At 43.3% G+C, this 25,760-nt stretch overlaps 1 long non-coding RNA gene across 3 annotated transcripts in view; it reads left to right on the forward strand.

Moving 5' to 3' along the window:
• The window catches only part of LOC142475363 (uncharacterized), a 47,771-nt gene extending 22,260 nt beyond the window's left edge, over window positions 1–25,511 (forward strand). For 2 of the 3 annotated variants that reach the window (XR_012790897.1, XR_012790896.1), the window contains 11 exons: window positions 1,343–1,453; window positions 4,993–5,088; window positions 6,533–6,636; window positions 7,872–7,982; window positions 11,521–11,616; window positions 13,059–13,170; window positions 16,813–16,930; window positions 17,906–17,970; window positions 19,537–19,647; window positions 22,951–23,060; window positions 24,432–25,511. This is a non-coding gene — a long non-coding RNA (uncharacterized LOC142475363). Of the gene's footprint in view, window positions 1–1,342; window positions 1,454–3,852; window positions 3,973–4,992; window positions 5,089–6,532; window positions 6,637–7,871; window positions 7,983–11,520; window positions 11,617–13,058; window positions 13,171–16,812; window positions 16,931–17,905; window positions 17,971–19,536; window positions 19,648–22,950; window positions 23,061–24,431 lie in introns of all 3 variants that reach the window. The other variant, XR_012790898.1, reaches the window with a different exon arrangement.
• Window positions 25,512–25,760: the final 249 nt, after the last annotated feature.

Below are 25,760 nucleotides of genomic sequence, written 5' to 3' on the forward strand. Positions count from 1 at the left end.
CAGTAATGAAGAATGAAACATTTCTGTTAAAATTGAATTGGAGGTGAACTGGATTCATCATCAACTCTGCACCAGTGTGAATTGATGTTCTTTAATGTTCTGATAAGGTACATGCAACATCTCTTCCTCAACCCCTGCACCACTCTCTGCCTCTTGCCTCTCTCTCTCCACCTCCCTGCTAAGCGTATTAACCCATCTAATGTAATCCACATTCCATGTCTCACTTTACTCTTCACTTCTCACGTGCCCTCTGGAATGACTGCTCTCTGACTAACAAGGTCTATTTGTACATGACCTCTTCTGCTCTCATCATCCACCACCTCTCATTCCCCTCACCCCTGTCCTACTCGATACCTCAGCTTAATTGAACTCTCTCCTCTGACATCTACCCTTATCTCTAACCTCTCCTCACTTTCTGCTTAAACTAACTATCTTGTTAACTTTTACAATGCTATCATCTCCTCCTCCCTCCTCCTCCTTCCTCCTCCCTCCTCCATTATATATATACCCCTTCTAGGCTCTGACACACTCATCCCTCTAAGGCCATGATTATCATGGGCACATGCTTGGTCGTCCACAGTGCGTGCGAGCGATGCAGAGCCGCCTCGGACCTCAGTGCAGGGATTGCTGCATACCCCCAGCATCTGTCACCCACAAACAATACACACACTAATACTCCCCACAATACACACTATAATACCTCCTCAATACTAATCTCCCCAATAATATTATAGCTCCAAACACAATATACACAACACCCTTACACAAGATACACAATCTAGTACTCTCCTCTGCACCTCTACACACAATATAATACTCCCACACACACAATATACACACTACCCTCCTACCCCCATAAAATACAACCAATAATACACACACACTTTGTGGATGTTGGGACCAGCTCCCGGCATGCACCAGTGAAAGAGAGAGGCCCGCAGAAGCTCGGAAGAACTCCCTCCATCCGTGCCTTCCTCCGTTTCACATCTTCTCCCTGTCTCTCTCCCTCCCTTTCCTTGCATCTCCCTGCGTCTTTACGTATACCCAGTCAGTGACGGCTCTGGTCACGTGATGCCTTAATATGGGCTTATCCATATATGTTCATCCACGTCACTAATGTGATGCCCGCACTGTTGCGGAGCTGGTACTTACGACGGGCACTTATTGTTTTATCAGTACTGCGTACCTGACTCTACCGGCCTACTTTCAACACTAGTACAATATGTGCTTCACTACGAGTGAGTGGGGAATATTGGCATCACACAGTCACTGTTGAATATGCCATTCAATCCATTTTGAAAATAGTAATGCAATGTGGTTTTGTTTTGTTTGCTTTTTGCAGTAATGAAGAATGGAAAAGTTATATTAAAATTAAATTGGAGGGGGACTAGATTCAGCATTTCATCATGAACTCTGCACTTGTGAGAATTTAACTTCTTGAATACCCTGACAGGTACACGCAACATTAAGACTATAATCTGCTGTGCAAGCTTTCGTGCTATACCTCCCCCTCAGGTTTTGATTTATACATTTGCTCCCTCAATTCATGTCCTCTAATATTTGAAAGCTCTCTCCTAGCATTTTCTCTTTACCACAGAACGTCATCCCAATGTAACCTCTCTCTTGTTCTTTCTGCTTGCTGTTTCCTCACTCCTCTGTTAAACTTTTCTAATTTCTCTAACTTCCACACTCCTGCTTTTATCCACATGTTCTCCTCTTTCCTTCCCCTACCTTTGCATGTGTCTACACACTGCACCATTTGTACAGACCTCTATTGCAGCTATTTCTGCACTGCTCAATGAAAAGCACTCTTTAATATCCTATTCTCTGTGCCCCCTCTCTCTGCGCCCCCTCTTTTGGCGCCTCCTCTCTCTGCGCCCCCTCTCTCTGCGCCTATCTGTCTCATTCTCTCTACGTCCCTCTCTCTCTACATAGAGCTATCTCTGTCTCTCTCTACACCTATCTCTGTGTCTCCTTCTATGTTTGCTGATGTGTGGGATATCTCTTATAATCTTGAACCTGCTCATATACACATCGGGCCTCCCTGCCTCTGCCTCCCTGCTAAGAGTGTTAACCTATCTAATGTAATCCACATTCCTTTCCTTACTTTTCTCTTCCCTTCTCCTATGCCATCTGGAATGTCCGTTCTCTGACTAACAAGGCTCTAGTTGTACATGACCTCTTCTGCTCTCATCATTCACAATCAGTCATTCCCCTTACCCCATCTTACCTGTCCCACTGATTTGCCTCTGCTTAATTAAACTCTCCTCTGACATCTACTCTAACCTCTCTGCTCTCTCTCTCTTTCCGCTTAAACTAACAATCTTATTAACTCTTACAATGCTATCCTCCTATCTATATGCCCCCTCTAGGCTCTGACACACTTGTCCCTCTAGCCCACACCCTTGGCTAAATTCCCAAACATGTTCATCACACTTCCACTCGCTGTTCTTAATGCCTATGAAGGAAATCACACAATTGATATTTGATTTTTCTACAGTAAAAATGTCTCCAGTCCTGTATAAAGCTGCTCTCTGGGGCCAAACCACACTACTTTTTTTTTCACATTCATCAACACTCAAATTTAATTTACGCTGTCTTTTTTTCCCTGTATTTGACTCCCTCCACTAACCTTCTCCTCACACTTGCCATCCTTCCTTCACTTCTCCTCAAGCATTTGACTACTTCAGAGGCAAGGTGGATGCCACCCACAAGGAGATTCCTTCTGTCCCTTCCCCCTTCTCTCCTTCTACCTAATTCTCCTTCTGCATTTGACTCCTTTTCTTCTCTTACAGAGCTGGAAGCTAATCATCTTCTCTTCTCCCTCTACCACATGCCCTCTAGATCGTATCCCCTCACACCTTACTGCATCTCTTAGTCCCCACTCTCACCCACATCTTCAATTCCTCCCTATTCTCTGGCTCTTTACCCTCTTACTTTAAGCCTGTAGTGGTCACCCTTTTCTCAGAAACAACCTACACCCTATGTGCCTTACTAACTACCGCCCTGTATCCCTCCTGCTGTTTGTCTCCTAATTGCTAGAATGTCAACATTCTTAAATCACATGCCCTCCTGGATCCTTTACAACCTGCCTTTCGTACAGCTCGTTCTACAGACTGTGCTTAAAGCAAATTCCCAAGGTCACTTTTCCCTACTAATCCTACTTGATCTATCTGCTGCGTTTGATGCTCTCAATCACTCTCCTCCTTCATATTCTAAACTCTCTCTTGGTATCCGTAACACAGTTCTATCCTGGTTTTCATCATAACTTTCCTGTCACACATTCTCCATCTCTGTTGCTAACATGTCTTTGTCTTCTATTGATCTGTCTGTGGGTATACATCAGGGCTCTGTTCTGAGATCTCTCTTTCTCTCTACATACTATCATTTGGTGACCTCATCAACTCTTTGTGACAATCCTATAAATAACAAATACAAATATCAGGTCATGGGAATAAGTGATTTGGACATAAAAGTAACATTTCGGAAGTGTGGACAACTAATACATCTTGTAGATTGCCTTTACAGTGTGATGTCATTGATTCAGTAGATTGTGTGCAGACCAGGACTGCAGTACAGTGTCACTCACATGGATGACTTGCGTGGTAGAAGCTCAAGAACAAGGATGTCAAACTCCAGTCCTCGAGGGCAGCAAACAGGCCAGGTTTTCAGGATATCCCTACTGAAAACCTGGCCTGTTTGGGACCCTCGAGGACTGGAGTTTGACATGCATGCTCTAGAAGGAGCACAGCTGTGGGTGGGAGGTGGATTTGCTTTGCATCAAATGGTTTGGAGCAAGGTTTATTGTATGTATTATCATAATAACAATGCAATGCTTAACTTTTATTTCAGGAGGGATGACTGCAGAACAGAAGTGAATATTGAAGCCACGTGTTCCTTTTCTTGCAAAAGAGAAAATTTGAAGGACAGTTGAAGAGAAGGAAAATTACTACACAGAGACAGATAAGCAATGTGTATATTTCTCATTTACCATTTAGTATTTGTCGTTTTATTGACTCCACACAATCCGGCTGCTACGGGTTTCACATTGAATATTTTCATCTCTACTCTACCCCTTCCTGTGATCTGAACCATGCAAGTTTTCGTTGATTCAATACATCATGAGTAGAGGGTGGCTACAGTATGAAGTAAAGACCCAAGGACCACATCTACTACCATTCATAACAAGAACATGTGCAGTAGCGCACAGCTGCAGTTCTATGTGATTGTTATGAAAGGTTGAGGTGGTTCAATTCTATGAATCTGGAGTGGGATGGATCCTGTTTGCATCATATGGTTTCATCTAGGCCAGTAGATTATATAACTCTCAGTACAGGTTACACATGGCATCAGTATTAGTGATTTAAAGAGGAGGAAAGCTTCAATGTGGAGAACAAAGCCAAGTAATGTTGAAGTTACTCCTTTTACCATTTACTTGGTCAGTCTGTACTGTCTACTCTCCACACAGCTGCTAAGGATCTTCCATTTTAAATACTTTCACCTCCTATTCTGCACTGCTTTGCTGCCCATTATTCAGAGATGCGTTCCAGTCATGTTTACCACTCTGAATCTCTCTGCAGTCATTGGTTCAGCACATCATGGGTAGAGCATGGCTACAGATACAGCAAGCTATTATTATTTTACCGGCTGATCATCCATAATATTGCATTAAAACATAGAATATCACTTAATTTCCAAAAGATTCAGTGATGCTGATAATGCAGAATCTCACAACATTTCCCATCATAATGCCATAATGCACAAGTGGGAGAAATAATCCTTGCTATATCTGTACATTGTGTGACGTATTACCTCCATGACCAATGAGAGCAAGTACATCTTCTGTATAGAGCGGCTGTGTTATGATGCAGTTATTGATCATCATTGACATAATCACAAGAATCTTATGCAAAGGGAAATTGTCCGCAGCGAAGTGAGATTTCAGCCCCCAAACGTCTGTAATATTAATGCAATGTCTTACTTTTGTTGCAGTGAACACTGAAGAGACGGATCTACTACAACACTGTACAGGATGAGCATACGCTACAAGCAGCAAAATGATCTTGCAGTTGACAGTATGTTGTTCTGGTAATGTGCACAATTATTATTTATGGGCTACACACCACAGTGCTGGACATATTCTGTTAACTTCAACTCTACTCCTAACATGGAGATGTCTTCCTGGTGTTACTGATTCAGTACATCATATGCACAGTGTGGTTATGATATGATGGATTGATTTAATGAACCCACCAACCAATGATGACATCTGCATCATCTTCTGTAAAGTGCAGCTACAGCATGATATTATCAGCATTTGGTGCGGTATAATCAGAGGTATCTATGTGCTTTTGTGCCTGTTTTAAGTCCTCCAGCTTAACGCCCCTACACCTCCCACTACACAGGCATACTTACTTATGCATACACTGACATCTGGCATACCTACACACACCCCAGGGCCACTTCCTTCCCCTGATGTCAGGGAGAGGATGGGCATGCAGAGTGCAGTAAGTCTCCACGTTACTCTGGCCAACAGTCTTGGCCTACCTCCAGCATCTGTCACCCACAACATCTGTTCCCTCCTTGTAAAGTGCTGAACTATCTCACCTGGGTCAGTGCTATAGCTGATCACAGTGCCCGATCAGGATGTCACTGTGACAGGCAGCAGTGCAGATTGACCGGTCAATCAATGCAGTGCCGCAACATATGCACTAAATGAGATTTCCGTGCCCCCAGTCAGGTTACTCCCTGGGCAGTGACCCTGCTCACACCCTCCCCTAGTTCCACCTCTGATCACAATTATCTCTCTTGGAGAGTGTAGCAAATTGGAGTTGGGGGAATCTCACATCTGCCATGCATGGTCACAATCTGGGCACAGGACCCAAATAGTGGGCAATGTGGCACTTCTTACAGTAGAGAATAAGTAACTTTATTCTTTACTTGTGTATTAAGGACCTTATTTGCATTAAATTCAGTCCACATGGGACCAAGACTTTCTGGCTTACTGAACAAAGTGGAATTGTTTCGTAGAGGGTGGAGAATTGTATTTTATCTGAAATTACCCCCTCTGCACAAAATACAAACAATTATACCCATACAAGTACCTTGTGGAAGTTGTTGTCCTCTATCTTCCTGTGGTCTCTCCCTGTTTCTCACCGTGCCTCCTCCCATTTCCTTGCACCTCTGCGTCTCCGCATATATCCCTATACTCAGAGCCGGCTCCGGTCAGTGACATGGGATGCCCAAATATGAGCATATCCATATATGGGCATCCATGCCACTGACCGGAGCCCGCTCTGTTGCGGATATGGAGAGAGACTGGGAGATTTACATCCCCTTATAATTCATATGGTGCATAGTACCGGCACGTATTGTTTTACCGGTACTGTGTACCTTCCTACTTTCACACTGGTACAGTATATGCTGCAGTGGGACTGAGAGGGATATATTGGTAACACATAGTCATTGTTGGGGGAATTCAATCCATTTTGAAAATAGTAATGAAATGTTTTTTACTTTTCTTTTTTTTCAGTAATGAAGAATGAAACATTTCTGTTAAAATTGAATTGGAGGTGAACTGGATTCATCATCAACTCTGCACCAGTGTGAATTGATGTTCTTTAATGTTCTGATAAGGTACATGCAACATCTCTTCCTCAACCCCTGCACCACTCTCTGCCTCTTGCCTCTCTCTCTCCACCTCCCTGCTAAGCGTATTAACCCATCTAATGTAATCCACATTCCATGTCTCACTTTACTCTTCACTTCTCACGTGCCCTCTGGAATGACTGCTCTCTGACTAACAAGGTCTATTTGTACATGACCTCTTCTGCTCTCATCATCCACCACCTCTCATTCCCCTCACCCCTGTCCTACTCGATACCTCAGCTTAATTGAACTCTCTCCTCTGACATCTACCCTTATCTCTAACCTCTCCTCACTTTCTGCTTAAACTAACTATCTTGTTAACTTTTACAATGCTATCATCTCCTCCTCCCTCCTCCTCCTTCCTCCTCCCTCCTCCATTATATATATACCCCTTCTAGGCTCTGACACACTCATCCCTCTAAGGCCATGATTATCATGGGCACATGCTTGGTCGTCCACAGTGCGTGCGAGCGATGCAGAGCCGCCTCGGACCTCAGTGCAGGGATTGCTGCATACCCCCAGCATCTGTCACCCACAAACAATACACACACTAATACTCCCCACAATACACACTATAATACCTCCTCAATACTAATCTCCCCAATAATATTATAGCTCCAAACACAATATACACAACACCCTTACACAAGATACACAATCTAGTACTCTCCTCTGCACCTCTACACACAATATAATACTCCCACACACACAATATACACACTACCCTCCTACCCCCATAAAATACAACCAATAATACACACACACTTTGTGGATGTTGGGACCAGCTCCCGGCATGCACCAGTGAAAGAGAGAGGCCCGCAGAAGCTCGGAAGAACTCCCTCCATCCGTGCCTTCCTCCGTTTCACATCTTCTCCCTGTCTCTCTCCCTCCCTTTCCTTGCATCTCCCTGCGTCTTTACGTATACCCAGTCAGTGACGGCTCTGGTCACGTGATGCCTTAATATGGGCTTATCCATATATGTTCATCCACGTCACTAATGTGATGCCCGCACTGTTGCGGAGCTGGTACTTACGACGGGCACTTATTGTTTTATCAGTACTGCGTACCTGACTCTACCGGCCTACTTTCAACACTAGTACAATATGTGCTTCACTACGAGTGAGTGGGGAATATTGGCATCACACAGTCACTGTTGAATATGCCATTCAATCCATTTTGAAAATAGTAATGCAATGTGGTTTTGTTTTGTTTGCTTTTTGCAGTAATGAAGAATGGAAAAGTTATATTAAAATTAAATTGGAGGGGGACTAGATTCAGCATTTCATCATGAACTCTGCACTTGTGAGAATTTAACTTCTTGAATACCCTGACAGGTACACGCAACATTAAGACTATAATCTGCTGTGCAAGCTTTCGTGCTATACCTCCCCCTCAGGTTTTGATTTATACATTTGCTCCCTCAATTCATGTCCTCTAATATTTGAAAGCTCTCTCCTAGCATTTTCTCTTTACCACAGAACGTCATCCCAATGTAACCTCTCTCTTGTTCTTTCTGCTTGCTGTTTCCTCACTCCTCTGTTAAACTTTTCTAATTTCTCTAACTTCCACACTCCTGCTTTTATCCACATGTTCTCCTCTTTCCTTCCCCTACCTTTGCATGTGTCTACACACTGCACCATTTGTACAGACCTCTATTGCAGCTATTTCTGCACTGCTCAATGAAAAGCACTCTTTAATATCCTATTCTCTGTGCCCCCTCTCTCTGCGCCCCCTCTTTTGGCGCCTCCTCTCTCTGCGCCCCCTCTCTCTGCGCCTATCTGTCTCATTCTCTCTACGTCCCTCTCTCTCTACATAGAGCTATCTCTGTCTCTCTCTACACCTATCTCTGTGTCTCCTTCTATGTTTGCTGATGTGTGGGATATCTCTTATAATCTTGAACCTGCTCATATACACATCGGGCCTCCCTGCCTCTGCCTCCCTGCTAAGAGTGTTAACCTATCTAATGTAATCCACATTCCTTTCCTTACTTTTCTCTTCCCTTCTCCTATGCCATCTGGAATGTCCGTTCTCTGACTAACAAGGCTCTAGTTGTACATGACCTCTTCTGCTCTCATCATTCACAATCAGTCATTCCCCTCACCCCATCTTACCTGTCCCACTGATTTGCCTCTGCTTAATTAAACTCTCCTCTGACATCTACTCTAACCTCTCTGCTCTCTCTCTCTTTCCGCTTAAACTAACAATCTTATTAACTCTTACAATGCTATCCTCCTATCTATATGCCCCCTCTAGGCTCTGACACACTTGTCCCTCTAGCCCACACCCTTGGCTAAATTCCCAAACATGTTCATCACACTTCCACTCGCTGTTCTTAATGCCTATGAAGGAAATCACACAATTGATATTTGATTTTTCTACAGTAAAAATGTCTCCAGTCCTGTATAAAGCTGCTCTCTGGGGCCAAACCACACTACTTTTTTTTCACATTCATCAACACTCAAATTTAATTTACGCTGTCTTTTTTTCCCTGTATTTGACTCCCTCCACTAACCTTCTCCTCACACTTGCCATCCTTCCTTCACTTCTCCTCAAGCATTTGACTACTTCAGAGGCAAGGTGGATGCCACCCACAAGGAGATTCCTTCTGTCCCTTCCCCCTTCTCTCCTTCTACCTAATTCTCCTTCTGCATTTGACTCCTTTTCTTCTCTTACAGAGCTGGAAGCTAATCATCTTCTCTTCTCCCTCTACCACATGCCCTCTAGATCGTATCCCCTCACACCTTACTGCATCTCTTAGTCCCCACTCTCACCCACATCTTCAATTCCTCCCTATTCTCTGGCTCTTTACCCTCTTACTTTAAGCCTGTAGTGGTCACCCTTTTCTCAGAAACAACCTACACCCTATGTGCCTTACTAACTACCGCCCTGTATCCCTCCTGCTGTTTGTCTCCTAATTGCTAGAATGTCAACATTCTTAAATCACATTCCCTCCTGGATCCTTTACAACCTGCCTTTCGTACAGCTCGTTCTACAGACTGTGCTTAAAGCAAATTCCCAAGGTCACTTTTCCCTACTAATCCTACTTGATCTATCTGCTGCGTTTGATGCTCTCAATCACTCTCCTCCTTCATATTCTAAACTCTCTCTTGGTATCCGTAACACAGTTCTATCCTGGTTTTCATCATAACTTTCCTGTCACACATTCTCCATCTCTGTTGCTAACATGTCTTCGTCTTCTATTGATCTGTCTGTGGGTATACATCAGGGCTCTGTTCTGAGATCTCTCTTTCTCTCTACATACTATCATTTGGTGACCTCATCAACTCTTTGTGACAATCCTATAAATAACAAATACAAATATCAGGTCATGGGAATAAGTGATTTGGACATAAAAGTAACATTTCGGAAGTGTGGACAACTAATACATCTTGTAGATTGCCTTTACAGTGTGATGTCATTGATTCAGTAGATTGTGTGCAGACCAGGACTGCAGTACAGTGTCACTCACATGGATGACTTGCGTGGTAGAAGCTCAAGAACAAGGATGTCAAACTCCAGTCCTCGAGGGCAGCAAACAGGCCAGGTTTTCAGGATATCCCTACTGAAAACCTGGCCTGTTTGGGACCCTCGAGGACTGGAGTTTGACATGCATGCTCTAGAAGGAGCACAGCTGTGGGTGGGAGGTGGATTTGCTTTGCATCAAATGGTTTGGAGCAAGGTTTATTGTATGTATTATCATAATAACAATGCAATGCTTAACTTTTATTTCAGGAGGGATGACTGCAGAACAGAAGTGAATATTGAAGCCATGTGTTCCTTTTCTTGCAAAAGAGAAAATTTGAAGGACAGTTGAAGAGAAGGAAAATTACTACACAGAGACAGATAAGCAATGTGTATATTTCTCATTTACCATTTAGTATTTGTCGTTTTATTGACTCCACACAATCCGGCTGCTACGGGTTTCACATTGAATATTTTCATCTCTACTCTACCCCTTCCTGTGATCTGAACCATGCAAGTTTTCGTTGATTCAATACATCATGAGTAGAGGGTGGCTACAGTATGAAGTAAAGACCCAAGGACCACATCTACTACCATTCATAACAAGAACATGTGCAGTAGCGCACAGCTGCAGTTCTATGTGATTGTTATGAAAGGTTGAGGTGGTTCAATTCTATGAATCTGGAGTGGGATGGATCCTGTTTGCATCATATGGTTTCATCTAGGCCAGTAGATTATATAACTCTCAGTACAGGTTACACATGGCATCAGTATTAGTGATTTAAAGAGGAGGAAAGCTTCAATGTGGAGAACAAAGCCAAGTAATGTTGAAGTTACTCCTTTTACCATTTACTTGGTCAGTCTGTACTGTCTACTCTCCACACAGCTGCTAAGGATCTTCCATTTTAAATACTTTCACCTCCTATTCTGCACTGCTTTGCTGCCCATTATTCAGAGATGCGTTCCAGTCATGTTTACCACTCTGAATCTCTCTGCAGTCATTGGTTCAGCACATCATGGGTAGAGCATGGCTACAGATACAGCAAGCTATTATTATTTTACCGGCTGATCATCCATAATATTGCATTAAAACATAGAATATCACTTAATTTCCAAAAGATTCAGTGATGCTGATAATGCAGAATCTCACAACATTTCCCATCATAATGCCATAATGCACAAGTGGGAGAAATAATCCTTGCTATATCTGTACATTGTGTGACGTATTACCTCCATGACCAATGAGAGCAAGTACATCTTCTGTATAGAGCGGCTGTGTTATGATGCAGTTATTGATCATCATTGACATAATCACAAGAATCTTATGCAAAGGGAAATTGTCCGCAGCGAAGTGAGATTTCAGCCCCCAAACGTCTGTAATATTAATGCAATGTCTTACTTTTGTTGCAGTGAACACTGAAGAGACGGATCTACTACAACACTGTACAGGATGAGCATACGCTACAAGCAGCAAAATGATCTTGCAGTTGACAGTATGTTGTTCTGGTAATGTGCACAATTATTATTTATGGGCTACACACCACAGTGCTGGACATATTCTGTTAACTTCAACTCTACTCCTAACATGGAGATGTCTTCCTGGTGTTACTGATTCAGTACATCATATGCACAGTGTGGTTATGATATGATGGATTGATTTAATGAACCCACCAACCAATGATGACATCTGCATCATCTTCTGTAAAGTGCAGCTACAGCATGATATTATCAGCATTTGGTGCGGTATAATCAGAGGTATCTATGTGCTTTTGTGCCTGTTTTAAGTCCTCCAGCTTAACGCCCCTACACCTCCCACTACACAGGCATACTTACTTATGCATACACTGACATCTGGCATACCTACACACACCCCAGGGCCACTTCCTTCCCCTGATGTCAGGGAGAGGATGGGCATGCAGAGTGCAGTAAGTCTCCACGTTACTCTGGCCAACAGTCTTGGCCTACCTCCAGCATCTGTCACCCACAACATCTGTTCCCTCCTTGTAAAGTGCTGAACTATCTCACCTGGGTCAGTGCTATAGCTGATCACAGTGCCCGATCAGGATGTCACTGTGACAGGCAGCAGTGCAGATTGACCGGTCAATCAATGCAGTGCCGCAACATATGCACTAAATGAGATTTCCGTGCCCCCAGTCAGGTTACTCCCTGGGCAGTGACCCTGCTCACACCCTCCCCTAGTTCCACCTCTGATCACAATTATCTCTCTTGGAGAGTGTAGCAAATTGGAGTTGGGGGAATCTCACCTCTGCCATGCATGGTCACAATCTGGGCACAGGACCCAAATAGTGGGCAATGTGGCACTTCTTACAGTAGAGAATAAGTAACTTTATTCTTTACTTGTGTATTAAGGACCTTATTTGCATTAAATTCAGTCCACATGGGACCAAGACTTTCTGGCTTACTGAACAAAGTGGAATTGTTTCGTAGAGGGTGGAGAATTGTATTTTATCTGAAATTACCCCCTCTGCACAAAATACAAACAATTATACCCATACAAGTACCTTGTGGAAGTTGTTGCCCTCTATCTTCCTGTGGTCTCTCCCTGTTTCTCACCGTGCCTCCTCCCATTTCCTTGCACCTCTGCGTCTCCGCATATATCCCTATACTCAGAGCCGGCTCCGGTCAGTGACATGGGATGCCCAAATATGAGCATATCCATATATGGGCATCCATGCCACTGACCGGAGCCCGCTCTGTTGCGGATATGGAGAGAGACTGGGAGATTTACATCCCCTTATAATTCATATGGTGCATAGTACCGGCACGTATTGTTTTACCGGTACTGTGTACCTTCCTACTTTCACACTGGTACAGTATATGCTGCAGTGGGACTGAGAGGGATATATTGGTAACACATAGTCATTGTTGGGGGAATTCAATCCATTTTGAAAATAGTAATGAAATGTTTTTTACTTTTTTTTTTGCAGTAATGAAGAATGAAAAAGTTCTGTTAAAATTGAATTGGACGTGAACTGGATTCAGCATTTCATCCTCAACTCTGCACCAGTGTGAATTGACGTTCTTTAATGTTCTGACAAGGTACATGCAACATCTCTTCCTCTACCCCTACACCACCCTCTGCCTCTTGCCTCTCTCTCCACCTCCCTGCTAAGCGTATTAACCCATCTATTGTAATCCACATTCCTTGTCTCACTTTACTCTTCCCTTCTCACGTGCCCTCTGGAATGTCTGCTCTACGACTAACATGGTCTATTTGTACATGACCTCTTCTGCTCTCATCATCCACCACTTCTCATTCCCCTCACCCCTGTCCTACTCGATACCTCAGCTTAATTGAACTCTCTCCTCTGACATCTACCCTTATCTCTAACCTCTCCTCACTTTCTGCTTAAACTAACTATCTTGTTAACTCTTACAATGCTATCATCTCCTCCTCCCTCCTCCTCCATCATCTATATGCCCCTTCTAGGCTCTGACACACTCATCCCTCTAAGGCCGTGATTATCATAGGCACACGCTTGGTCGTCCACAGTGCGTGCGAGCGATGCAGGGCCTCCCCGTTGCCTCGGACCTCAGTGCAGGGATTGCTGGAGCGACAGGCATGCGCTAACTTTGCCTTCTGTTGCGTGCTTACTATAGACGCAGCCTAACCCATGCATTGGTTAAATTCACAAGCACGCTCTCATCACACTTCATCACATCACACTGCTGCTCTTAACACCTATGGAGGAAATCTCACAGTCTGATTTTCTACACTAAACCTTTGTCCTGTTCTGTAAAACTCTGCTCCTTTTTTTAAGGTCAAACACTACTTTTTCCTCACTCATCAACACTCCAATTTCATTCACACTGTCTTCTATGTATTTGAGTCCCACCACTGACTTTCTCCTCCCACTTAACATCCATCCTTTATTTCTCCTCAAGCCTTTGCTCACTTGAGGCAAGGTGGATGCCATCCACAAGTAGATTCGTTCTCTCCCTTCCCCCTCTCTCTTTTTCTATCTAGATCTCATTGCACTCTTGACTCCTTTTCTCCTGTCACAAAGCTGGAACCTGATCTTCTCTTCTCCCTCTACCACATGCCCTCTCAATCCTATATTCTCACTCTCACCCACATCTTCAATTCCTCCATATCCTTTGGCTCTTTCAACTCTTCCTTTTAAGCATGCAGTGGTCACCCCTATTCTCAAAAATAACCTTGACCTTGTGTGAATTTCTAACTATCGCCCTGTATCCGTCCTACCATTTGCCTCCTAATTGCTAGAACGTCTTGTGATCTCCCGTTTGATCAACATTCTTAAATCACATGCTCCTCTGGGCCCTTCACAATCTGCCTTTCCCAATGTAACCAATTATGTACATAAAGAAAATTCCCAAGGTCCATTTTACTTACTAATCCTGCTTGATCTCTCTTCTGCTTTTGATACTGTCAATCACTCTTCTCATTCATATTCTAAACTCTTTCTTCGTATCCGCAGCAAACTTATATCCTGGTTTTCATCATACTTCTCCATCACACATTCTCCATCTCTGTTGCTAACGTGTCTTTGTCTCCTGTTGTTTTGTCTGTTGGTATACCTCAGGACTCTGTTCTGGGACCTCTCTCACTACATACTATCACTAGTTGACCTTATCAACTATTTTGGCCCTTGATATCATCTCTATGCAGATGATACACACACCTATCCACCCTACCGTCACTCCTGCAATTTAGTTCCTAGTTTCGGGTGGCCTCCTGGCTATATCCTCCATGGATGACACTCTTCTGCCTTAAACCTAATGTCTAAAACTGAGCTCCTCATATTTCCCCCTAAATCTGGCCTAATATCACCTTTCTCCATCGCAGTAAACAGTACTACCATCATCCTGTCATGAAAGCACATTGCCTAGGAGTAACATTTGACTCTTCCCTTTCCATCTTCATTCACGACACTGGCTAAAGTTTGTTGATTCTTTCTCTGTAATATTTCCAAGATTTGCCCTTTTCTCTGTCAATCTACTGCTAAAACGCCAATGCATGCCCTTATCGTATGGGTTAACATACTGCTAACAGGGCTCCCTGCTTCACAACTTTCTCATTTGCAATCTATCCAAAACTCTGCTGCTTGAATAATTTCCCTTTCTCCCACAACAGTATCTGCTCATCTCCTCCTCCTCCTTAAATCCCTCTCCTTGCTTCCCATCAAGTTTCAGATCACCTACAAAGTTCTCCTCCTTACCTTTTTGTTAAGGTTCTCTATTAGTGGTGTACCGAGTACCCGGCGTTACCCGACACATTTCCAGCTACCCGGACATTACTCGAAACCGGCCACTGAGAAGTGGACTTGGCCGGGTAATACCCGGCGTCGGGTAATACCCGGCGTCGGGTAATGTCAGGGCAGCTGGAAATAATCTTTTATACTTACCTTTCCTAAGACATCTAGGATCAGCAGCAGCAGTCCTCTGATGTTGGCAGCATCAGAGGTGTCTTCACCTGGCGGGGGGAGCTGCAGGAATCACTTCCACAGCACCGAAGCAGGTAAGCTGTGTCTGTGAGCCTGCAGCTCCCCCGCCAGCTGAAGACACCACAGATGCTGCCACCGTCACAGGACTGCTGCTGATCCTAGATGTCACCGCCACCCGGAAGGTAAGTGCCAAACCGTGTACCCGACCGGGTAGAACCTTTCATTTTGGCCGGGTACCCGTTACCCATTTTTTTATAGTTGAGGACCCAGTCCAACACTATTCTCTATTCATCTGCTCCTTCCTACATATCATCTTTGGTCTCGTTATGCCCTTCCTCGTCTCCTAAGCTCTACTAATAACTGTCTCCATTATACTTCTTACACCTCTACTGCGCACTCGCTCTCTTGCCTGAAACCCTTTCCCATCAATTTACCTGTGAAACTCACACACACTCAGTATATGCCAACATACCCTCTTCCACCCACATTTAAGATCAACCTAAAAATTCACAACTTAAATGAAGCATTTCAATAGCTTTTACTCGTTGCTACTGTCACTCATTCAGTCACTAACTATTGTTCCCAAGAAGTGCTTTATACTACAGTACCCACCATTAAGGACAAGCATTGTCATCTACTGCACTTGTTCCCCCACCTGTTGTCTCTCTGTAAGTCTCCTTACATTTCTCTTAGATTGTAAACTACCCAGGACAGGGATTTACTTTCCTATTGTCTGTTTTTGTTTGTTGAACTTATTGTATAATAATTTCCTGTACTTTTTGGTCTCTCTTGTAAAGCGCTGAGTACACAATGGGTGGTATATAAATAGAGATATATGCAGAGTCTAGAGACAAGGCACACGTGTATAGGTAGCTACAGTTTATCCGGGACCGTATGCATCCTTGAAGTGCCTGTCCCAGTTATTTTCTATTGATTGCAATGTAGGAGTGTCTGTCCTGTCTTATTTTTTTTATTATTATTATCATTATTATTATTATATATACAAAGATATATACAAAGATTGTTTCCTGTCGTTAGCATGACATTGTGTGACACAGTGTGATGTCATTGATTCAGTAGATTGTGTGCAGACCGGGACTGCAGTACAGTTTCACTGACATGAATAACTTGTGTGGTAGAAGCTCTAGAAGGAGCACAGCTGTGGGAGGGAGGTGGATTTGCTTTGTATCACATGGTTTGGAGCAAGGTTCATTGTATGTATCGTCAATAATAATTATAATAATAATAATGCAATGCTTAACTTTTTTATTTCAAGAGGAAAGACTGCAGAACAGAAGTGAATATTGAAGCCATGTGTTCATTTTCTTGCAAAATAGAAAATTGAAGGACAGTTGAAGAGGAGGAAAATGACTACACAGAGACAGATAAGCAATGTGTATATTTCTCATTTAGTATTTGTCGTTTTATTGACTCCAAAAAATCCGGCTGCTAAGGGTTTCGCATTGGACATATTCACCTCTACTCCACCCCTTCCTGTGATCTGTACCATGCAGATTTTTGTTGATTCAATACATCATGAATAGAGTGTGGCTACAGTATGAAGTACTGACCCAAGGACCACATCTACTACCATTCATAACAAGAACATGTGCAGTAGCGCACTGTTATTGCTATGAAAGGTTGAGGTGGTGCAATCATATGAATCTTGAGTGGGAGGGATCCTGTTTGCATCATTTAATTTGATCTAGGCCAGTAGAGTATATAACTCTCAGTACAGGTTACATATGGCATCAGTATTAGTGATTTAAAGAACAGAAAAACAGGAGTGGAGAACAAAACCAAGTAATGTTGAAGTTACTACTTTTTACTATTTACTTGGTCAGTCTGTACTGTCTACTCCCCACACAGCTGCTAAGGGTTTCCATTTGAGATACATTCACCTTCTACTCTGCACTACTGTGCTACCCTCTATTCAGAGATGAGTTCAAGTCATGTTTACCACTCTAAATCGCTCTGCAGTCATTGATTCAGCACATCATGGGTAGAGCATGGCTATAGATACAGCAAGCTTTATTTTACCCTAATATTGCATCAAAAAATAGAATATCACTCAGTTTCCTACAGATTTACTGATGCTGATAATGCAGAATCTCACCCTCCCATCATAATACACCAGAGGAAGAAATAATCCTTGCTATATATGTACATTGTGTGACATATTGCCTCCATGACCATTGATGGCAAATACATATTCTGTATAGAGCAGCTGTGTTATGATGTAGTTGTTATTGATCATCATTGAGATATAATCACAAGAATCGTATGCAAAGGGAAACTGTCATTAGCATAGTGGGATTTCAGCCCCCAAACTTCTGTAATATTAATGCAATGTCTTACTTTTATTGCAGTGAACACCGAAGAGACGGATCTACTACAACAGCAAAATGATCATGCAGTTGACAATGTTGTTCTGGTAATGTGCACAATTATTATGTATGGGCTCCACACCACAGTGCTGGACATATTTTGTTAACTTCAACACTACCCCTACCATGGAGATGTCTTCCTGTGATTGGTGTTACTGATTCAGTACATCATATGCACAGTGTGGCTATTATATGATGGATTGATTTAATGAACCCACCAAACACTGATGACATCTGTATCATCTTCTGTAAAGTGCATCTACAGCAGGATATTATCAGCATTTGGGGTGATATAATCAGAGGCATCTATGTGCTTTTGTGCTGGGTAAAGTCCTCCAGCTGAACCGCCCCCCGCCACCCACCCCCCTACACCTCCTGCCACACAGGCAAACTTACTTACACACACAGCACACTTACTTATGCACACTGACACTTGGCATACCTACACACACACACCCCACAGCCACTGGCATGCATGCAGAGTCCTGGGCATGCAGGATGGGCATGCAGAGTACAGAATATCTCCACCTTGCTCTGGCCCGTACTCTTGGCCTACCCCCAGCATCTGTCACCCACAACCTCTGTTCCCTCCCTGTAAATTGCTGCACTAACACACCTTGGTCAGCGCTGCAACCGATCACAGCACCGGATCATGTCACTGTGATAGGAAGCAGTGCTAATTGACCGGTCAATCAATGCCACGTGGCAACATACGCACCAAAAGAGATTTCCATGCCCCCTGACAGGCTACTCCCTGGGCAGTGACCCTGCTCATCTTCCACCTCTGATCACAATATTCTCTCTTGGAGAGTGTAGCAAATTGGAGTTGGGGGAATTTCACCTCTGCAGTGCATGTAGAGTCCTGTATGCAGAGTACAGAAAGTCTCCACCTTAGTCTGGCCCGTACTCTTGGCCTACCCACAGCATCTGTCACCCACAAATAATACATACACTAATACTCCCCACAATACACACTTTAATACCACCTCAATAATAATCTCCCCAATAATATTATAGTCTTAAACACAATATACACAATACCCCCTAACACAAGATACCCAATCTAACACTCTCCTCTGCACCTCAACATAATATACACACTATAATACCCTACACACAATATAATACTCCCACACACACACAATATACACACTATCCTCCTACCGCCATAAAACACAACCAATAATACACACACACTTTGTGGATGTTGGGACCAGCTCCTTGCATGCACCAGTGAAAGAGAGAGGCCTGCCATCCGTGCCTCCCTCCGTTTCCCATCTTCTCCCTGTCTCTCTCCCTCCCTTTCTTTGCATCTCCCTGCATCTTTGCGTATACCCAGTCAGTGACGGCTCCGGTCACGTGATGCCTTAATATGGGCTTATCCATATATCTGTTGCAGAGATGGAGAGAGACCTGGAGATTTTACATTTCCTTATAATTCATATTGGTACTTAGTACGGGCACTTATTGTTTTATCAGTACTGGGTACCTGACCGTACTGGCCTACGAGTGAGAAGGCAATATTGGCATCACACAGTTACTGTTGAATATGTCATTCAATCCATTTTGAAAATAGTAATGCAATGTGGTTTTGTTTTGTTTGCTTTTTGCAGTAATGAAGAATGAAAAAGTTATATTAAAATTAAATTGGAGGGGAACTGGATTCAGCATTTCTTCATGAACTCTGCACTTGTGAGCATTGACCTTCTTGAGTGCCCTGACAGGTACACGCAACTTTAAGACTATAATCTTCATCAACTGCTGTGCAAGCTTTCGTGCTATACCTCCCCCTCCGGTTTTGATTTATACATTTGCTCTCTCAATTCATGTCCTCTAATATCTGGAGGCTCTCTCCTAGCATTTCTCTCTACCACAGCACGTCATCCCAATGTAACCTCTCTCTTGTTCTTTCTGTTTACTGTTTCCTCACTGCTCTGTAAAACTTTTCTAATTTCTCTAACTTCCACACTCCTGCTTTTATCCACATGTTCTATACACTTTCCTTCCCCTACCTTTGCATGTGTCTACACAAAGCACCATTTGTACAGACCTCTATTGCAGCTATTTCTGCACTGCTCAATGAAATGCTCTCCTGCACATCCTATTCTCTTCCACCTTCCCTCATTCTCTACGCCCCCCTCTCAAAGCCCCCTCTCTCTATGTCTCCTCTCTCTACGCCTATCTGTCTCATTCTCTTGATGCCCTTCTCTCTCTACATATCCCTATCTCTGTCTCTCTCTACACCTATCTCTGTGTCTCCTTCTATGCTCGCTGATGTTGGGGGATATCTCTTATAATCTTGGACCGGCTCATATACACATCAGGCCTCCCTACTAAGAGTGTTAACCTATCTAATGTAATCCACATTCCTTTCCTTACTTTTCTCTTCCCTTCTCCTGTGCCCTCTGGAATGTCCACTCTTACTAACAAGGCTCTAGTTGTACATAACCTCTTCTGCTCTCATCAGTCACAATCAGTCATTCCCCTCACCGCATCTTACCTGTCCCACTGATTTGCCTCTGCTTAATTAAACTCTCCTCTGACATCTACTCTAACCTCTCTTCTCTCTTCTCTCTCTGCTTAAACTAACAATCTTATTAACTCTTACAATGCTATCCTCCTATCTATATGCCCCCTATAGGCTCTGACACACTCATCCCTCTAACCCACACCTTTGGCTAAATTCCCAAACACACTCATCACACTTCCACTCGCTGTTCTTAATACCTACGGAGGAAATCTCACACTTTGTTTGATTTTTCTACAGTAAAAATGTCTCCTGTCCTGTATAAAGCTGCTCTCTAGGGCTAAATACACTACTTTTTTCCACACTCATCAACACTCAAATTTAATTTACGCTGTTTTTTTCTCTGTATTTGACTCCCTCCACTGACCTTCTCCTCCCACTTGCCATCCTTCCTTCACTTCTCCTCAAGCATTTGACTACTTCAGAGGCAAGGTGGATGCCACCCAAAAGGAGATTCCTTCTGTCCCTTCCCCCTTCTCTCCTTCTACCCAAATCTCCTTCTGCACTTGACTCCTTTTCTTCTCTTACAGAGCTGGAAGCTAATCATCTTCTATTCTCCCTCTACCACATGCCCTCTAGATCGTATCCCCTCACACCTTACTGCATCTCTTAGTCCCCACTCTCACCCACATCTTCAATTTCTCCCTATTCTCTGGATTTTTGCCCTCTTACTTTAAGCCTGTAGCGGTCACCCTTTTGTCAGAAACAAACTACACCCTATGTGCCTTACTAACTACCGCTCTGTATCCCTCATGCTGTTTGCCTTCTAATTGCTAGTGTCAACATTCTTAAATCACATGCCCTCCTGGATCCTTTACAACCTGCCTTTCGTACAGCACGTTCTACAGACTGTGCTTAAAGCTAATTCCCAAGGTTTTTCCCTACTAATCCTACTTGATCTATCGGCTGCGTTTGATGCTCTCAATCACTCTCCTCCTTCATATTCTAAACTCTCTCTTGGTATCAGTAACAAAGTTCTATCCTGGTTTTCATCATAACTTTCCTGTCACACATTCTCCATCTCTGTTGCTAACATGTCTTCGTCTTCTATTGATCTGTCTGTGGGTATACATCAGGTCTCTGTTCTGAGATCTCTCTTTCTCTCTACATACTATCATTTGGTGACTTCATCAATGCTTTTGGCCTTAGATATAATCTCTATGCGGATGATACACACACAAATCTATCCACCCCTGTTCTCACTCCTGCAATCCAGTCTCTACTCTTGGGTTGTCTCCTGGCTATATGCTCATGGATGGCACTCCACTGCCTTAAACTTAATGTCTAAAACTGGGCTCATATTATCCCCTTTCTCCATCACAGTAAACAGTACTACCATCTATCTTGTCATCAAACATGTTGCATAGGAGTAACATTTGGCTCTTCAATTCCATCTCTATTCACATGCACGGCTATGGGTAAAATGTGTTGCCTCTTTCTCTGTAATATTGCCAAGATCTTCCCTTTCCCCTCTCAACCTACTGCTAAAACTCCAATGTATACTGTTATCCTATAGGTTATTTTAACATACTACTAACAGGCCTCCATGCTTCACAACTTTCTCCTATGCAAAACTCTGCTGCTTGAATTATCTCACTTTCTTCCACAACAGTCTCTGCTCATCTCCTTAAATCCCTGTCCTGGCATCCCATCAAGTTTTTGTATCACCTACAAAGTTCTCCTCCTTACCTTTTTGTTAAGGCTCTCCATTAATCTGCTCCTTCTTGCATATCATCTTTGATCTCTCGTTATGCCCTTGCTTGTCTCTTGCACTATAACCATAACTGTCTCCTGTAAACTTCTTTCACCTCTACTGTTCTCTCACTTGCCTGAAACCATTTTCCATCACTGCACCGTACATGTGAAACTTCCTCACACTCAGTATATGCCAACATAACCTCTTCCACCCACATGTAAGACCAATCTTAAAATTCACGACTTAAATCAAGCATTTCAAAAACTTTGACTCGTGGCTACTGTCCCACACCCACAGTCACTGCTAACAACTATTGTTCCCAAGATGTGCTTTCTACTAATTGTACCCACCATTAAGGACAAGCATTGTCATCTACTGCACTTCTTCCCCCAACTGCTGCCTCTCTTTAAGTCTTCTAACATTTCTATTAGATTGTAAAGTTCCCAGGGCAAGGATTTACTTTCCTATAATCTGTTTTTATTTGTCGCACTTATTTTTTAATTATTTTTCCCCTCTCCCCTAATGATATACATATAGGTTTTCCTGTCATTTGCATGACAGAGTTATTATGGTTAACTATTGCATCATGTAGACTGCCTTTTCAGTGTGATGTAATTGATTCAGTACTTTGTGTGCAGACTGTGACTGCAGTACAGTGTCACGAACATTAATGACTTGTGTGGTAGAAGCTCTAGAAGGAACACAGCTATGGGAGGGAGGTGGATTTACTTTGGATCACATGGTTTGGCGCAAGGTTCATTGTATGTATGATCATAACCATGCAATGCTTAACTTTTATTTCAGGAGGGAAGAACAGTGAATATTGAAGCCATGTGTTTCTTTTCTGTCAGAAGAGAAATTTTGAAAGACAGTTGAAGAGGAGGAAAATGACTACACAGAGACAGATAAGCAATGTGTATATTTCTCATTTAGTATTTGTCGTTTTGTTGACTCCACACAATCCAGCTGCTAAGGGTTTCGCATTGGACATATTCCCCTCTACTCTACCCTTCCTGTGATCTGTACCATGCAGGTTTTTGTTGATTCAATACATCATGAGTAGAGTGTGGCTGCTGTATGAAGTATTGACCCAAGGACCACATCTACTACCATTCATAACAAGAACATGTGCAGTAGCGCACTGCTGTAGTTCTATGTGTTTTATTAAAGGTTGAAGTGGTGCAATCATATGAATCTGGAGTGGGATGAATCCTGTTTGCATCATATGGTTTCATCTAGGCCAGTAGAGTATATCTCTCAGTACAGGTTACACATGGCATCAGTAGTAGTGATTTAAAGAACAGAAAAAACAAGAGAAACTTCAATGTTGATAACAAAGCCAAGTAATGTTGAAGATACTCCTTTAACTATTTATTTGATCAGTCTGTACTGTCTACTCCCCACACAGCTACTAAGTCTTCCATTTGAGATACATTCACCTCCTACTCTGCACTGCTGTTCTGTCCTCTATTCAGAGATGAGTTCCAGTCATGTTTACCACTCTGAATCACTCTGCAGTCATTGATTCAGCACATCATGGGTAGAGCATGGCTACAGATACAGTAAGCTTTATTTTACCGGCTGATCATCCATAATATTGCATTAAAACATAGAATATTACTCAGTTTCCAAAAGATTCAGTGATGCTAATAATGCAGAATCTTACAACACATCCCATCATAATGCACCAGAGGAAGAAATAATCCTTGCTACACTACCGACACGTTTTATTGAAGCACGGCTAGCACCGCAAGCCGGGGGATGCCCCGGCGTGCTAGCCGCACTCCCTCAGCGTGCCGCGCATCACCGATGCACGGTCACGCGTCATCGGGTGCCTGCGCCCCCTGCACGCGCGTCCAGGGCTCCCCGAGGGAGCACTGGTGTCCCGCGATGTGGGGGACAGCGGCAGGGGGTTCCGGGGGACCCGACGGACCCGGCAGCGGAAGGGAGAAAGCCCCGATCGGAGGGCGCTCCTCCGCTGCTTCGGCGTGCGCCCGGCACCCTCCGGCGCGTGCCAGGTTACTGCTGCGGCCAAGAACGGGCAAATGCTCGAATAAACTCGGCCGCAGCAGTATATCTGTACATTGTGTGACGTTTGGCCTCCATGACCATTGATAGCAAATACATATTTTGTATTGAGCGGCTGTGTTATGATGTAGTTGTTATTGATCATCATTGAGATATAATCACAAGAATCTTATGCAAAGGGAAAATGTCTGCAGCATAGTGGGATTTCAGCTCCCAAACTTCTGTAATATTAATGCAATGTCTTACTTTTATTGCAGTGAACACTGAAGAGACGGATCTACGACAACACTGCACAGGACAAGAGCAAACACTACAAGCAGCAAAATGATCTTGCAGTTGCAAGTATGTTCTGTAATGTGCACAATTATTATTTATGGGCTACACACCACAGTGCTGGACATATTCTGTTAACTTCTACCCCTACCATGGAGATGTCTTCCTGTGATTGATTCAGTACATCATATGCACAGTGTGGCTATGATATGATGGATGGATTTAATGAACCCACCACCCACTGACATCTGCATCATCTTCTGTAAAGTGCAGCAGGATATTATCAGCATTTGGGGTGGTATAATCTGGGGCATCTATGTGCTTTTGTGCCTGGATAAGTTCCTCCAGCTGAACCACCCCCCTATACCTGCCACACAGGCATACTTACAGAGCACACTTACTTATGCACACTGACACTTGGAATACACACACACACACACACACAGACACTGTCATGCATGCAGTGTCCTGTATGCAGAGTACAGAAAGTCTCCACCTTACTCTGGCCCGTACTCATGGCCTATCCCCAGCATCTGTCATCCACAACCTCTGTTCCCTCCCTGTAAAGTGCTGCACTAACACACCTGGGTCAGCGCTGCAGCTGATCACAGTGCCGGATCATGATGTCAATGGGATAGGCAGCAGAGCTGATTGACAAGTCAATCAATGCAGCTCCGCAATATATGCACCAAAAGAGATTTCTGTACCCCCTGTCAGGCTACTCCCTGGGCAGCGACCCTTCTCACCCCTCTCATTCCACCTCTGATCACAATAATCTCTCTTGGAGTGTGTAGCAAATTGGAGTTGGGGGAATCTCACCTCTGTAGTGCATGGTCACAATCTGGGCACTGTACCCAAATATTGGGCAATGTGGCACGTCTTACAGTAGAGAATAGAATAAGTAACTATATTCTTTACTTGTGTATTAAGGAACTTATTTGCAATAAAAATTCAATCCACCTGGGACCAAGACTTTCTGGTTTTCTGAACAAAGTGGAATTGTTTTCCTATAATTTTATATTCTCTGAAATGTAACATCACAATAAAGTACTCCTATTTTTTTCCTTTGTGCTTTTTTATGGACTATTCCTTTATGTATTTCACTTAATGGGACTAATTACCTTACAATTAGATTTCACTTGTATTTTCTTGGGTTACTCTTTGGAATTTCTCTCTGTGTTCATTTATACTATCTTATTTAGAGCAGTCTTTGCCATTGGACCCCATTTCTTGCCAGAGAGATCTGTAACACAGAGTATTGAAGAGAGTACAGAACAGTGGTGAAGTAGATTTTTATGCTTCTAGGCAGCCTC

The sequence above is a fragment of the Ascaphus truei genome, unplaced genomic scaffold (genome assembly GCF_040206685.1).
Source record: "Ascaphus truei isolate aAscTru1 unplaced genomic scaffold, aAscTru1.hap1 HAP1_SCAFFOLD_1190, whole genome shotgun sequence".
Lineage (NCBI taxonomy): Eukaryota > Metazoa > Chordata > Amphibia > Anura > Ascaphidae > Ascaphus > Ascaphus truei.